The following is a 17,621-nucleotide window of genomic DNA, read 5'->3' as shown; positions in this document are numbered from 1 at the left end:
CCAAAATACCCCATTTTCCTCAAAATTCCCAAAATGCTCCTAAATTTCCCAAAATTCCCAAAATGCCCCCATGTCACAAAATTTGCCAAAATCTCTAAAATAGTTCGAAACCTCTCCCAAATAATTCCTAACCACCTGATGATTCCAATTGCACCTAAATACACGAAAATTGGAAAAAATTCAAAAAATGCCCCTAAATCCTTAAAACCCTGAAATCACTCCCAATTTCCACCAAATTCACTTCAAATCCTCCAAATTTAAAATCTAAATTAAATTTCATCATTTTTAGATTCTATTTGAACTAAATTCAAGCTCAATTGAACCCAAATTTAAACCCAAACCCCAAGCCCAAAATACCCCATTTTCCTCAAAATTCCCAAAATTCCCCTAAATTTCCCAAAATTTCCAAAATGCCCCCATGGCCCAAAATTTGCCAAAATCTCTAAAATAGTTCGAAACCTCTCCCAAATAATTCCTAACCACCTGATGATTCCAATTGCACCTAAATACACGAAAATTGGAAAAAATTCAAAAAATGCCCCTAAATCCTTAAAACCCTGAAATCACTCCCAATTTCCACCAAATTCACTTCAAATCCTCCAAATTTCAAATCTAAATTAAATTTCATCATTTTTAGATTATATTTGAACTAAATTCAAGCTCAATTGAACCTAAATTTAAACCCAAACCCCAAGCCCAAATCAAATGCTCCAAAATTGACCCAACTGCAAATTCCACTAAATTAAATCATGTGACCAATTCAATTTCTCCAAATTAACTTCCTAATCTCTTCATGACATTCTTCTATACCAAATTGATCTTTCAATCTTTTTGGATCCAAGCCCAAGTCAAGCCCAAATCCATTCTTTTAGCCCAAACCCTAGTTTTGAACCAAAAACGAAATTTACTTATACCATTGAAATTAGTCCAAGCTTAATCACTTTTGCCATCTCTAAGACTTCCTAGGATGCTAATAACATCACTTAAGATCCTAACTTGGTGCCATGGACCAAAGGTCCCTCAAATTGGGGAACCCATTCTCCTAATTTGGCCAACTCTTTAATCCATGCATCTAGCTTGCCTAACACCAAACTAATCACAATTAAAGCTTCTCCAAACTTCCCTGAGCCAGCTAGCCACCTTCCCTGACTTGGCCGACTGCCCCACTTGACAGAAAGCCCAAACTCGAGGGGAGCCACCATGGCTTAAACCCTTGAATTACACACATCCAATGTGACTCATTCCAATTAGATTGTTGCTCTGCTCAACCCTCCACCTAGGAAACACTTTGCACCCACTGGCTTGACCAATTAAGCCCTCCTTTCTCCTCTATTTAAACCACCCCTCTCACAGGAAAAAAAGAGAGAGTTTCCAATTCCTTGGGGAAACTCTATCAATTTTCTTTCAGAGCTTCCTCCAGCCTTCCTAAGTTCAACACCACTAATTTCAACCACTCAAATCCACAGTCTGAGCTTAATTTCACCACCCGAAATCAAGACATTTTCCGACCATCTCCCAAAACTCCACCAAACTCCAAATTAACTGTTTCACAAGCTTCACCAAACCTCAAATCCATCTACCCAATCAAAGCCCCTTCTCCCGAGCTCTCTGTACCAGTCTTTGACCAAACCCGAGTCAACCTTCTATCGAAGTTCTACACAGAACCAACCACAGATCAATTCAACGCTTCAAGGACATTCTTGGAGCCAAGACAAATATCCAAAACAAACTTAATTGAGGCCTCACCTTTTGGGCAAATGTATAAATCAAAATCCCTAAATTTTGGTTTGGTTTCACGAATTGCGAAGTAGGCTTGTATTTCATATGCATGTGACCATATAGATAGGTTCGTTTGGTTTATATGAATGTGTAGGAACAAAAACCATGCGGTTTGATTAAGTATCGAGTGAGATTTAGAGGCTTTAGCGTGGACAACACTTGGGTTGAGTCTGATGGGGAAGATGAGCGGATGACGTCCGTTTTTTCATGTATTGAATAGACGCTCCAGATCAAGCCAGACAGGAGAGCATTGTATAAAGGGTGTGATGCGTGGCAGCTGACTCAGATGACAACATCAAATGGGAGAGCAAAATGTGGTCTTTTGGAGCCGTCAAGGATGACGCGGTGCCACGTGGATAAGTAGAAAAATAGGGCATTTTTTATTTAAATAATTCAGAAACTTTGAAAAATCATAACTTGGAGTATAAAAATTATAAAAATAAAATAAAAATACTTACGTGCTCAGTGAACAGAGGAAAATATTATAAACTAAAGATTAAAATTTTTTTCCATGTATTTTATTTTTAATTAATTAAACACTCCAAAACCTATGTTAATCTTAAGTAATTAAATATTAACCACAATGACATGAAATTTGGAGAGCTTGATCTTCATGTGCTTTGGAGTGTTCTCTAATTTTTCCAAAGTCAGAGGACACCCCTAAGATTGAAAACCCTAATTGTCTATGTTGAGTACCTTTATCTCAATTAAATAAATCATAAAAATTAAAATATAAATCAGAATAATACAAAACTTGCTGTGGGAGGTTCACTATAGTTAGAAGACCTTAGGAAAATTATAAGTAGAGTTCAAATAATTAAAGGTAAAATTTTATATATTTAGATCATTAAAATTCATGACTCATTAAGAAAATAAAAGATAATTCAAAAAATCACAAAAATTGGTCTACATCGGAGATAATGAGTATATTAAACTCTTGTAAAAATTTGAGACCCATTTGACTTGTCTTTAATATCAAAGTCTATTGTTATAAGTAAATAGGATTTTTGTACTAAAATAATTATAATAAATAAAATATAATTCATAAAATTATGAAAAGTGATTTAGAGTGCTCTTTGGGACCAGAGGAATCTAAGAAAAATAAAATTGATGTTAAAATAAAAATTTCCTTTTTTAGCTATTTTTCAATTTAAAAATAATTAAACATAATTAAAAATCATGAAAATACAAAAATGCACCAAAATGTCACAAATTATTCCTTGATCACTTGGGACCATTTAAAATCTTTTTTCCCAATTTTCTTAATAAAGTTATGTATTTTTGAACGCTTAAAATGTATTTTCTTTAATTTTGCACAAAAATAATTATAATAAATAAAATTAAAATAAAAAAAAATGCAAAATTTATTTCTTTGAGTTCTCTGAACTTAGAGAAACTAAAAAAAATATAAAAAGTAATTTTTAAGATTAAACTATTTTTTTCAATTTAATTAATGAGCAAATAATTATAATAATTAAAATAAATCTAAAAAAATATGAAAATTATTATTAGAGGTCCTGTGATCTAAGTGAACCTCTAATAATTTTTTTGAGGATAGAGGATTTGTTTTGGTTAGCTAAATGAATTAACATTGAAAATCTCTATTTTTTGAGCTAAAATAATTATTAAAAACTAAATAAAAATGAGAAAAATGTAAGTTCTCTGATATTTTAATTGACCCATGAGTGGGATATTAAGAAGGTTTCAAAGTCATTTGAATTAAATTTAAGTAATTATGAAATGGAGAGCTGATACACCAAAATAATATACTATTTTATGTATACATTTTATTCTTATTTTGGTGATATTACACTTTAAAGAAAGATATTTTAATGTTTTTATTGCAGGTATATTAATTTTAGGCATTTGGAGAAAAAAGTAGCAAAAAGGAAAAAAAATTGGAGCAAAAATGACAATTTTCATGATCCTGGTGCCAAAGACGCCATTTTCCTAAGAGCTGGCGCCAAAAGTCCCAGAATCCAGAGAACAACGCAGACTTCATTTGGTTGGCGGTTGAGGTGCCAAACTGGAACTAAAATTGCCATAGATGAATTAAGATGGAGTAAGTCAGTTCGTGGCTATTTTTTGAGCGGCTTTTGAAGCCTCCAAACATTTCAAACGTCCCATGGAGTGGTTCAATACATCTAGAAACTTTGGAAGGCTCTTTAATGAAGAGATATGTCTCTTAGATGAAAGGACTTATCTCTTGGTGCAAAAAGGAGTGACTTTTTGAGAAAAAAATTGGAGGGAATTTTGAATTCCTTTTGAGACTTAATTAAAAAGGAGAGAAGCCTAGAGAAGAGAATGGGGCGTGAGATAAAGATAAAGGTTTTGGGGTGAGAGAGAAGGGAGGGTTTTCTTCTAGGGTTGTGAGAGGAGAGGGAAGGAGAGAGATTTCTTCTTCATTACACTTCTAAGAGAGAATTGAGTGAGATCTGAGATTAAAGTGGAATTGTAAGGAGAGTGAGATTAAAGGGAACTTCTAGGGATTTGCTTGGGAATGAATTTGAGATAAGTTGTGTTCTTCTCTTTTATTTTTTTTTGTAAACTTATTTTTATATATGAAATCTGTGTTTTATCGTATCTTTTCCATGAATTCTGAGTAGTCTTCTTTATCTTTCTTTCTACAATGAGATGGCTTTGTGAAGAATTAATTTTGTTTTATAAGGTTTTAAATGTCAATAAATTATGATGATTCGAACTCCGATCTTTATTTATTTTTCAATCTGCCCAATTTAAATATTAAAATTTATTGAGAAACATATTATCCGAAAGAGCTATATTTTGTACAACAAGGTAAGAGTCACATTCAATTCAATTTCATGGGTGAGAATGTAATCCATGGGGTTGCGTGCAAATAAATAGGAAAATATAGTTTGATGAGCGCATAATTGAAGATTTTAAGGTAACAGATTAAAATCCCCAATTTGGTCTAGTTGCTTGGAAACTAAAGCGAGATTGTTAGCCCTCAGGCAAGGGAGAAGTGAGAGCTCTAGAGTGAGAGCCAGTATCCTCTCAATCTAACTATAAATTTAGGGACCAAACTCTGGATTAACTAATATTTTTTATGCACTCTCAGAGGGTAAAGAATAGGATTGCTCCTATTTGACTCTCAGAGGGTAAAGTAATTTTAATTTCTTCACATTCCATAAACTCATTGTAAAGGGGAATGATGCTTTCTTAAATTTAAACACTTTGTTACAAAAATTTGTTTAATCTCTATAACTTTACTTTTAAAGTTTAGCAATTATTTTAGTTAACTTAGTTCTTTCTACTAAATTTCCTTTAACACACATTAAATTTACTTTAAATTTTTTTTGCCTACTTAATTTTTATAGTTTGAATACTGTGTTTGACGTTATAACCATAAGAATTTCCAACTCGCTGTGGGATTGATACTTAGAACTCCATTAGAGCCCTTTATTACTTGAGCAATACATATACTTGAGTTATTATTCAGGTTCAACAACTTAGAGATTTTAAAAGATAAAATTATTTATACTGAATTTATTTTTATTGAGATTGAACTGCATGTTTACTATTAGTGCTAGCTTGCTGCCTGCCGCATCAAGAGCCTTAAGAGCAAAATGACAATTATGGAATTTGAAGCTCCAATTAAAATGTTGGTTAAATCAAAGGGTAAATGAGTATTATTGATCACGATGAAGACTCTTAGATGTTTGATTCATAAAGGGTTAAGAGGTAGACACCAATTTATCACTTTTTCTACAACAAGGGTAAAATTGTAATTTTCCTAAATTATTGTGACTAGAAAGTTGATCTAATTGGATGATCCCAAGGTAATGGGCTTGAGTCCATAATTGGTAATTAGATGATAAATATGATATTTCAATAAGAATTAAATACATTTAATCCGACATTATTGTTTACTACAACTTTATCCATGAAAGCAAACTTAAGGGCTTGATAGTGAATTATGCCTGATCTGAATTTGCTTAATGAGGATTAGAAAAGGAAACACAACCAATCATGAATACCTTTAAAACACTACAAGCTCAACTTTAATTATGAGCACAAGGTCCTTCATAATTTGGCTTGCCCTTAAGGGCATCCACTCACATAATTCCTAAGTAGAACATCAAGTGAATACTTAATTACCCCGCTCATGGGATAATTAAATCATCAAGGTTCATTGAGCACATGTTAAAATATCACCACTGAATCTTAATTTAGTTTCAGATGATTAATTTAACAACATAATAAGTTTAAATGAACTCGAAATGATTTAGAAGATTTTAAGGGTTGTTTAGGGTGATGCCACAAACATTTTTACAATCTTTTGGATACTTTGAGTGACAACTGAACTTATTATGCTTTATTTAAGAAAATCATCCTTAAAACTTTTAGGGACTAACCAATTTGTAATTAGGGACTCGTTGATGCGCCCCTAGTGTGCGTTGTTTTTCTGCATGTTTTGTGTCAACCTAAATCCCCGATAACAATGCCAAAAACTTGACCCATCCCGAAATTAAGCTGTAATTTAGCTTTTAAAAACATGACAAAAAACTTGATCTAAAAACATGACCAAAAACTTGATCAAATTTATATTAAGTAGTTAATGTGCAAAATCAAAATATTTATAAAATATATAAAATAGTTCGCACACTAGTGGAAAAAAACTCTCAATTCTCTTTTAAAAGTGTAATGAAGAAGAAAACTCTCACTTTCCCTCTCCTCTTACAATCATTGAAGAAAATCTCCAAGCCATTAAATTTTTCTCTCTTACCTTCTTCTTCCTTTTACTCTCATGCCACACACACACACAAACACACACACACACACTCCACCCAAAACTCCTCTTACCATCCCTAGACTTCCCTCTCTTTTATAAAAGGATGCTTCCCTACAAAAAGAATTCAAAATTTCCTCCAAAATTCTATCCAAAAGTTAGCTCTTTTAAATTTAAAAGACATGTCCATTGATCCAAGAGATATATCCCATCATAACAGAACCTTATAAAGTGTCAAGATGCATTGAATCACTCTAAAGGGTGTTTAGAACAAGCGTCCCTTTGAAAATTGGCCAAAAATTCACCCCAAACCGCCTTAATCCGTAAAAGGTCATCTCTGGAGCATCATGCACCAGTTCTCTAGATTTTGGCGCGTCATGCGCTACTTTGCAGTAGCTCAACTATTTTGCTCCATTTGGCTTCGTTTCGTCCCATTTTAGTTGCATTTTGCTTGTAACAGACATACCTACAAAATAAACATGAAAAAACCTTTCTTTAAAGCTTAATTTCATTCAAAAACATGTGAGAAGTGTAAAATAGATTAAGCATAGAAAGCCATAGAAAGACATATCGAAATGTGCCAGGTTAGAATTTTCTTTCTTGCTCGTTTTTACTCCAAATTCCACCATTTTTGCTTAATTTTCTCCAAAATTCCATTTCTTGTACCTGAAACAAAAAATATGTAAAATACCTTCATTTAAAGTGTAATATCATTAAAAATCATTAAAATTGAGAATAAAATATATATATGAAAAAGTAGGTAATTTTTAGGCGTATCACTCGTTAATTCACACAAATCAATAAAAATGACCTACACTATTTATCTTGCATTTATGACCCAATGCTCAAGGATTTGAGTCTTCCCCAAGGTATTTTAATCCTTGTGAGAAAATGAGGATTTTTTTTTCCACATATAGATCATTGGGCTTGTGTAAGTTTGAGGTCTAGGTGGCTAGGGCGATGAAAATAATGCTAATGTGTACTAAATGAGGGATACTGTGTGTGAATCAGAATAACATCTCCTACCTCAAGAACCTTCAATAAGGGGAGAGGATAAGACTGACGATATTATTCAACGACTCTTGATAAGATTGTGGCCCCCAATGCTCTTAGGTTGCCAGTAGTCCTACCTTGATTAAAGTAATTAACCTGTGGGCTATACTGCTTTGCAAATGTATTTCAAACAACAATCTTTTTCACAACATAACTACTTTTGCCTGCTAAAGTAAATTCTACATGCATGAAACATTAAATTAAAAATGAAAACTTATAAAGGTTCACGATTAATCACTTGGATCGAGGTTAAGGACTGCCCTCCATAGCTTATCAGGTTGGTAGCTCTTACTCAAGGTTGGGAAGCATGATACACCGGGATATTGATACATATAAAATATATAGCATTTATGTACACATTTTTGTACCTATTTTTGAGGATATTGTGCTTTAATGGAGGGATTTGTGTGTTTTTTTTTTAGGTACAATCAAATGGATGAAAAATGATAAAAAGAGTGAAAAAGATCAAATTTGATGCAAAAATGAAGAAGGTGCAAAAAATGAATTGAGGCGCCTAAGCTCCCAGTACTGGCGCTTACGTGCCAGTTATTCAGAGAGAGCCGAACCTAAGCACCATTAACTTGCGCTTAAGCTCCAGAAGTAGTTATTTGATGATTCGTTGAATTTAGACAAATTTTTGAAGAGCTGTTTGAAGCAACTCTTCGCCGCCGCCGCCGACCACCTTTCTTTTTATTTTAAGTTTTAGTTTGTATTGTGAGTGAAGGAAGACAATTCAAAGGAACTTTATAAAATTTGGTGGAGAGGATTTGAGATAAGTGTTTATCTTTATGACTACATTTGATTTTAATTTAGATTTCTTGTTTGTGTGCATGAATTCTACTTTTAAACTCAAGTGTGGTTATGTTTTGTCCATGAATTTCGAGTTATTTTCCTTATATTTTTCCTTAAAATGATAAGTGATTATGTATTGAAAGGAAGTTGTGTAAAATATTAGACATCAATGTTGGAAGAAGTTGTGATGATTTGAAACATTGTACTTCATTTACTCCTTGATTTGACCAATTAAGATGTTAATAACTGTTGTGAGAACATGTAAGATCCGAGATTGTATTGTCTCAATCAACAAATGGTAAGAATCACATTTGATTTCATGGATGAGAATATAATTCATGGGGTTGAGTGCACATAAATAGGAAAATAAACTTTCAAGGGTGTAGAATTAGAGGACTTTAGAGTGACAGGCTAAAGCCCCTAATTTGATTTATAGTTTTAAGTTTTGATACGAGATGTTAGCCCCCAGGTGGAGGGATAAGAGGGAACTCTAGAGTGAGAGGTAGTATCTTCCCTACCTAACCGATCTTCAAGACTATTCAAACTATAGATTAGCCATTATTCTTTATAGCATCTCTAGTAAGGGTAACAAATATTATTGCTAATATTTAGAAATCACAATTAGAATACTTCCACAACAGATTTTCTGTACTTATTATTGATTAATGATAAGGAAAAAATATTCTATTTATATTGCCTTCATCTTGCAAATATTTAATTAAGTTACTTAATTGCTTACTTCATTTTCAATTATACATAAAAATTTACAAAAAAGAATCGAGTTTTCATTTCTATTATAACATCTTGAGTTTAAGTAAGATTATTTTGCAAAGTAGAATTTTGTTATCTAATTTCTTCTATTTTTGTAAAGTGCATATTGTCGTAAAGTGCATATTGTCAAGTTTTTCCTGCGGGTTCAATATTCGGGGCTTAATAAAAAAGTCTTATATTACTTGATAACGATACATATACTTACATAGTATCCCATTTTTAAATATCATAACTGTATTCTTATTTGCTTCATAGTGGACAATTTACCTAGCTTTTATTTTGGATCAAGTTTTTAGCTTTGTTGCAAAATAAGAATCATTATTAAAAATATTAAGCATATAATCACATACATCGCATTTTACATCTATATAGAAAATTAGGATCAAAACATAAAGTCCAGCTCCGAGCTCCCACCTTCACCAAAGCCTTACGCTTAGTCTTGGTCTTTCATATGTGACTACGGGTTTTCTTCTACTTGTGTTTTCTTATGACCCGCTTTTTCGACTTTTTCATACTGATGTTCCTGTTTTATTTTCCTGTAATTTATTTAAATTCATTACAAATTATACTATGTTTTATGATACTAACCATGCAACGATAGTGAAGGCCCTGATACACATTTATATTTTATGTACTGCAGTTCTTTTATTTACCTTACAACATTTTCTACCTGCATTTATTTATTTTATATGCAAAACTAAACCAAAAATGAAAACAACAAAAACATATTTTTAAAAATTATATCTACACTTTCAAAACAATTAACAAACAAAAGACACTCAATTTGATTCCTTTCTCGGATGAGGTAACTTACGATTGCTAATAAGAGTTCTCCAGTTTGAACGAGCTTGATAACTTGTTTAAACTAAGTAAACTCTAGAGAAAATAGTAGAACCAAGATGATGAAACTGTGAGATCCTAACCCTTGTCGCTTAACATATATTAAAATTCCTCCCCAAAACACTTAAATAATAACAACAATAACAAATCTGACGCATAAACTACAAAACCATAAAACCTTGTACCTTGGGATTGCTACTTTGATAAGAAGCTTGGAGTGAAATCTGTGGGCAGCATGACGAGGACATACAAAAGAATATCTTCAAGACAGTAAACAAGATCATCATCAATAAAAATTTCTTTAGAATTAAATAACAAGCTACAGGATTTCGAGGTTGCTCGTCTATCATGACGTAAATTCTTGATTTATCTTTATGCCCTTGCATAGTCATATTGTGCAATATAAGCCCTAACTACTTTTAGGCACATAAACCCTCCTATCTTCAAGGCTATTTTTATGACCTTGTCATGCAAGTGTAAACCCTAAATAATAAAATTGGCAGAACAAAACATCTAATAATATTTTCTTAAAATTGAAGCCAAAATCATAGGATAGCTTGGGAAGTCATTGAGGTTTTCCTCAGGATCCGTGACATCCATTAGTTTTCTTCATTTGGATTTTGAAAATAACTGTACTTATTTTGAGCCATTTCCATTTAATATTTTTTATGTCCAACCTTGAAATTCTAAACTTTGAGATTCTTGAAGACGAATATCTCTGATCTAAATCGAGAGTTTTCTTGAATGACTTCAATCATTTAGGATGTAATTAACTATAGGAGCTTGCCTCTATAGGGAGCTTTAAGAACCCATGTAATATAAACCCTATTTAATCTTTTATATTAGATAAGGGAACCTATCGGTCAACATAAAAAGTTTCGCAGACCAAACAAATGTCATAAATTTTTTTAGTTTATTTAATTGAGCCCCACTATCTAGTAATGCGTCTGTTCTTTGGGACGGTGTATGAATCATAGTATTATATATATATATAAAGCAACTAACAACGTTCCTGTTTAATGACTGACAGAAACCTAGACCCCTTCGAATTTCTTCTCTTTTGAATGTCCCTTCTCATTTGAGTAGCCTCCATATACAACTCAATCCTTCTAGCTCTCTCCATAAAAATGGAAAAATCATCGATTCCAAGAGGAATCAGTGGCTATCTAATCACATCTCTGAGCTCAGATAAGAATCAGTGGCACTTCTCCTCTACATTAGGAATCAACTGATGCGCATATCTTGAGAGCACGATGAATTCAACTTCATACTGCATAATCGAGGAATCACCTTGTACCAACTGTCGGTCGTCAACAGTATATAGTTTTAGAAAGTTGTACTTTAATTTAATTTAATATATATATAGTTTTAGAAAGTTGTACTTTAATTTTCTGAAAATACGAGACCGAAACGATCTCATATATGCTGTAGTTTAAATAAATGAGTAAGACACTGCAAATGCATACCTATCCCAAGGAATAGACACATTAATTGATTGTAAGACTCAATGAAATAAAATAAATAATTTATGACATCCATTTTAGTCTGCAAAAACCCTCATGTTGACCGATAAATTCTCCTATTTAATATAGAAGATTAAATAAGGTTTATATTAAGCTAAGTTCCAAAGTTTTCTATAAGGGCATGCCCCTATAGTTAATTACATCTTAGACAATCAAAATTGCTTAATAAAACTCTTGATTTAGATCAGAAGGTATTGTCTTCGGGATTTCAAAGTTTTAGAGTTTTCAAGGTCAGATAAAGGAGCATCAAATGCGAAAGAACAAATGAGGATAATTGTTTTTAGATTCTAAATTTTTGGAATCCAAAGGGAGAAAAATAGGAGATGTCATGGATCACGAGGAGAATCTCGGTGACTTCCCAAGCTATCCTATGATTTGGTTTCAATTTTGAGGAAATATTATTATATATTTCATCCTGCCAATTTTACTATTTAAGGCTTACACTTGCATGACACATTCATACAAATAGTCTTGAAGATAGGAGGGTTTATGTCGTAACGAACGACATGTCGTAACGAACGACAATACAACCTCAGAGCCTAAAGCCAGTCAGGGCTTATATTACACAATATGACTATGCAAATGCCTAAAGATAAATCAAGTATTTACGTCGTGATAGACGAGCTGTCTCGAAGTCCTATGATTTGTTATTTAATTATAAGGAAAGATTTACTGTTGTAGACATGTTCACTCTCTTAAATTTGTTCTTGTGTATATTCTTGTCACATTGCCCATAGAGTTAGCTCCGAACTCCTTGCTGCGATGGCTCCAGGTTTAAAATTTTACAGTTTTTGTGTCAAGCTTCATTATTTTTTAAGTGTCTTTGGGGGAGAGGGTTAAAGTTGATTAGAGCAACACCGGTTAGGATCTCATGGTTCCCTCATTCCTATACCACTATTTTATTTTTAATTTACTTAGCCTAAATGAGTTGTTAAGCCCTTTAAACGTGAAGATCTCGTTAGCAACCATAGGCTATCTCATCCGAGGGACTCCCGTATATTCAACATGACGTATTATGTTGTTTGTTGTTTTGAAAATGTAAATTTAATTTTGAAAATGTGTTTTTTTGTGTTTTTTCAGTTTTGGTTTAGTTTTGCAGGTAAAGTAAATAAATGCAGGTAGAAAATGCTGTAAGGTAAATAAGTAAAATTGCAATGCATAAAATGTAAATGCTTACCTAGGCCGCCTCTACTACCATTGAATGGTTAGCATCATAAAACATAATATATATACAGGAAATTTAAATAAATTACAAGAAAATAAACAAGAGCATCCAATATGGAAAAAGTTAGAAAATGTGTTGTACCAAAAAACTTGAAGGTAAAATAGAACCTGTAGTCACATATAGAAGATCAAAATTAAGTGTAAGACATTGGTAAAGGTGAGGGCTCATAGCTGGGCTGTGTGCTTCTGACATTGGTAAAGGTGAGGGCAACCTTGAATGAGAGCTACCAACCCGATAATCTATGGAGGGCAGTCCTAATATCGATCCAAATGATTAACTGTGGACCTTTTTAAGTTTTTATTTTTAATTTAATTTTCATGCATATAGAATTTACTTTAGCAAGCAAAAGAAATTTTATTTTTGTATATACTTTGGAAAGGAGTGCAGTCCATAAGTTAATTGCTTTGATCGAGCTAGAACTACATTCAACCTAAGAGTATTGGGGGCAATAATCTCATCAAGAGTCATCGAATAGTACCATCGGTCCTTATCCTCTTCTTTTTATTGAGGGTCCTTGAGGTAGGAGATACTATTTTAAATCTCACTTCGTATCCCTCGTTTAGCACACATTAGCATTGTCATCATTGCCCTAGCCACCTAGACATCATACTTACACAAGTCTGATGATCCATATGTGGAAAAAATGTGGAAAAAAATAAATATCCCCAGTGCTCATAAGAATTTAAATACCATAGAGAAGACTCAAATCCTTAAGCATTGGGTCAATTAATGTAGGATAAGTAGTGAAGGGCATTTCTATTGGTATAGGTGAATTATCGGGTCTCGAGGCATAACTTGATGGGTCCCTAAAAATTTTAAGGATGATTTTCTTGAACAAATAATAATAATTTCAATTACCTTTCAGAATATCTAAAATATCATAAAAGTGTTCGGGGCATAACCCTAAAAAACTTTTAAAACCCCTTGGATCGTTTCGAGTTCATTTAAACTTATTTTATTGTTCAATTGATCAGCCAAAGTTAAATTTAGATTCAGTGGTAATTGATTTATCTCATGCTCCATGAACCTTGATGTTTTAATTATCCCTTGAGTGGGGTACTTAGACGTTCACTTGATGTTTTATTTTAAGAGTTATTTAAGTCGACGCCCATAAGGGCAAGCTCAAGTTATTAAGAATCTTGGGCTCACAATTAAAGTTGTGCTCGTAGTGTTTTGAAGCTATCCATGATTAATTTAGTTTCATTTTCCAAAACTCATTAAGCAAATTTAAACCAGGCCTAATTCACTACTAAGCCCTTAAGTTAAATTTTCAGCCATTATGTAAGTGGACACTCATAAGGGCAAGCTCAAGTTATTAAGAATCTTAGCCTCACAATTAAAGTTGTGCTCGTAGTGTTTTGAAGTTATCCATGATTAGTTTAGTTTCCTTTTTCTAAACCTCATCAAACAAATTTAAATCAGGCCTAATTCACTACTAAGCCCTTAAGTTAAAATTTAGGATATATTTGCAATAATCAATAATATTAAATTAAGTGGGCTTAGTTCTTATTGAAAGATCACATTAATCACCAATTAGGGGCTTCAAATGAGAAAGTTATCATCTTCCTAGCTCAAGCCCACTACCTTAGGATCATCCAATTAGGTTAACTTCCAAGTCATAATAATTTAGGAAAATTACAATTTACCCTTGCTGTAGGAATTGGTAAGTTGGTTTCTACCTCTTAAATCCTTATGTTTCAAACATCCAAAGAAGTTTAATATAATCAATATTACCCCTTTACCCTTTGATTTTAGCCTAACACTTAATTAGGGCATCAAAATCTAATAATTACCATTTTGCCCCTAGGGCTTTCCACTTCATAAATCCTTAAATTCAATTCAAATGACTTTGAAATTTTCAAGGTACTCCACTCATGGGTCAATAAAAATATAAGAGGTGAATTTATGATCTTCTAATTTTTATTTAATTTTTATAATTATTTTTACTTAAAATAAGGATTTTCAATGTTAATTCCTTTGATTAATCAAAGTAAAGTTTTTTTCCTTAAAAAAATGATTAGAGGTTCTCCTAGGTTAAAGGACTACTTGGATAAAATTTCATAATTTTTTTAGTTATATTTTAATTATTATAATTATTTATTAATTTTAGTGATTAATTAAATATAACATATAATTTAATTTAAAAAATTAATTTTTATATTTTTATTTAGTCCCTTTTACTTCACAAAACCTAGAGAGGCAGATTTTTCATTTTTATGATTTTATTTTTTTATTGTAATTATTTTAATGAAAAAATCAAGGAAAATACACTTTTAGCATTTTAAAATACGTAACCTTATTATGAAAATTAGGATCAAGGAACAATTTGTGATATTTTGGTGCATTTTTATATTTATGTGATTTTAAATTTTTTTAATTATTTTTAAATTGAAAAATAGCTCAAAAATGAACTATTTATTTTAACATCAATTTTACTTTTCTTGGGTGTCTCTAATCACAAGGATCACTCCAAATTTTTTTTCATAATTTTATTAATTATATTTAATTTATTATAATTATTTTAGTACAAAAATCTCATTTGACTTGAAAAATAAGTTTTGATATGAAATACATTTCAAATGAGTTTCAAATTTTTACAGCGGCTTAATATGATCATTAACTTCACTGTAAATTAAATTTTGTGATTTATTGAACTATATTTTATTTTCTTTAATTTTTATTGGTTTTAATGACTTAATTAGCTAAGCTAATACACCTAATTATTTAAACTCATTTAATATTTTTTATAGGGTTCTCTGACCACACTGAAACTACCCAAAAAAGTCCCATATTTTTTAGATTTTTATTTTAATTTATATAATTATTTAATGAAAAAGGGTGGCTTAACTTTGAAAATTAAAGCTTTTAGGGTTAGGGATGTCCTCTAACTTTGGAAATATCAGAGAACACTCCTAATCACATGCAAAACAAACTCCCCAAATTTCAAATCATGGTGATTAATATTAAATTAAATAGAATTAAAATAAGCTATGGAGTATTTAATTAATAAAAAAATAAAATACATGACAAATAATTTTTATTTTTACTCCATAAATTTTTCCTCTATTCACTAAGTAGAAGGGTAATTTTATTTTATTTTTATGATTTTTTTTACATCAAGTTATGATTTTTTTAAAGTTTTAGTATTTAATTAAATCAGAATGAGGACATCAAATTATTTCAGTTGCAAGGATTCCAACCACTGATTTGAACATTTTGGTTAAGGGTGCTGACTGCTTCATGTTTCACTAGACTAAATGCAGGGTCTGGTTTGTTTATGTGTTTATAAGATATATACTTTCCTGGGGGATATCACTCGTGGGACGAATTGGGCACTACTTTTTTCCTTTGCTATGATTCAGCTGTCATGGCTTTCTTCACCATAAGTTCTATCACTTGCAGCCTAATTTTCTGGGTTTTATTTTGTTTTTATTTCTTCTGCGAGCAAGAGGCTTCTCCTTTCCATGCTTGCGGTGAATGTGGCCTGCAACTATTCTGGATAGTTTCAGTTTCTGCCTCTAATCCCCCGTTGCCTCCTGCATCCCTTCTCTGTATGCCCCTAGTTGGATGCTTGGTTTTGCTGGATCATTTGATGGATGGTTCTCTTTGTATTGAGTGTATTACCATGGCACAAGACTTTGGCTGTGTTACTTTCTCAGCTTTCTTCCCTTTTGACTGTTCTTCGGACTTATTTGGACCTTTACTGTTGTCTCTGTTACAATTTTGGGATCCCCTTGCAGGTGTAGCATTTGGTTTATTTTTTAGTGACCTTGTTTTGGGGTATATATATATATTAAATTAAATGAAGATATGAATGATGCAAGCTATATAGATTGTTTGTATGTGCATGTTAATTATAATGGAGTTCACCTTTTATGATATTAGTTGGGGATGTCAGTGTATTTATGCTCATAATTGAAAGACGTTATTGATAGTAATGTACCTTCTATTAGTATAGACCTTAGATATTGCTATCGTGCTGATCTTATAAATAAAAAAAAATTATAATAGAAAATCATATAGTATAATATAATTGAATATTCCAAAATTTATTGAATGGTAATATTTAATTAGTAAACATTATTTGATGTATTCTGAGTTATCTTTGATTAACTAACATATACATTACTTTCTTACTTGTTGTATTACTATAATTTAGAAGTATGAGTATTCACTGGCTATTGTAATTCACTATAGTTTACATTAATATTTATCAGGTTTAGACATTTATTTGGAAGATGAGTAATAAAGATGAGAACGTGTATAGAAAATGAGGTTAACAACAAAAATTTAAATGTAAATATTATTTAATTTAAATTTTAAATTTCAAATCATCTGTGGCACTTTCTATATTTTAAATTTAGAAAGAATAATTAAATCTAATTGTCATCGTAGAATCATTTGTTCTCCTTAAAAATTTCAAGCCTGACCAACAAGTTTAAATACTTGTAAGCGATATCAGAGCCATTAGGATAAATAATGAGAACAAATATATAATGAGAGTAGAGATACAGTTTAAATGATATCAGATATAAAGTTTAAATAAAAGAATTTGAATCTTATTTAAAGAGCCATTAGGATAAATAATGAGATACTTTAAATTTGTTCAGATTTGATCCTATATTCATCAATATTATGTAAATTTTGAAGGTGAAATTCTTGTAAGTGGGGTAGTAAGCTTGGAATTTCATAACAATAGGTTATATTTTGAAACAAACAAGGGAAGTCAATGGAGGAGATGAAATGAACAAAGAGTTCATTTTGTGCTTTTAAGAAGAGGGGGATATTTCAGTGTTAAACCAAAAGAAGGGCGAGGGAAATCATAATTGAGAGTAGGATCAAGATGGAAGGAGCAAACCTGGAAGTGCTAAACACGCTCTTCGTGATT

Source organism: Phalaenopsis equestris, unplaced genomic scaffold (genome assembly GCF_001263595.1).
Source record: "Phalaenopsis equestris unplaced genomic scaffold, ASM126359v1 Scaffold001278, whole genome shotgun sequence".
Classification (NCBI taxonomy): domain Eukaryota; kingdom Viridiplantae; phylum Streptophyta; class Magnoliopsida; order Asparagales; family Orchidaceae; genus Phalaenopsis; species Phalaenopsis equestris.
This window is presented reverse-complemented; position numbering follows the sequence as displayed.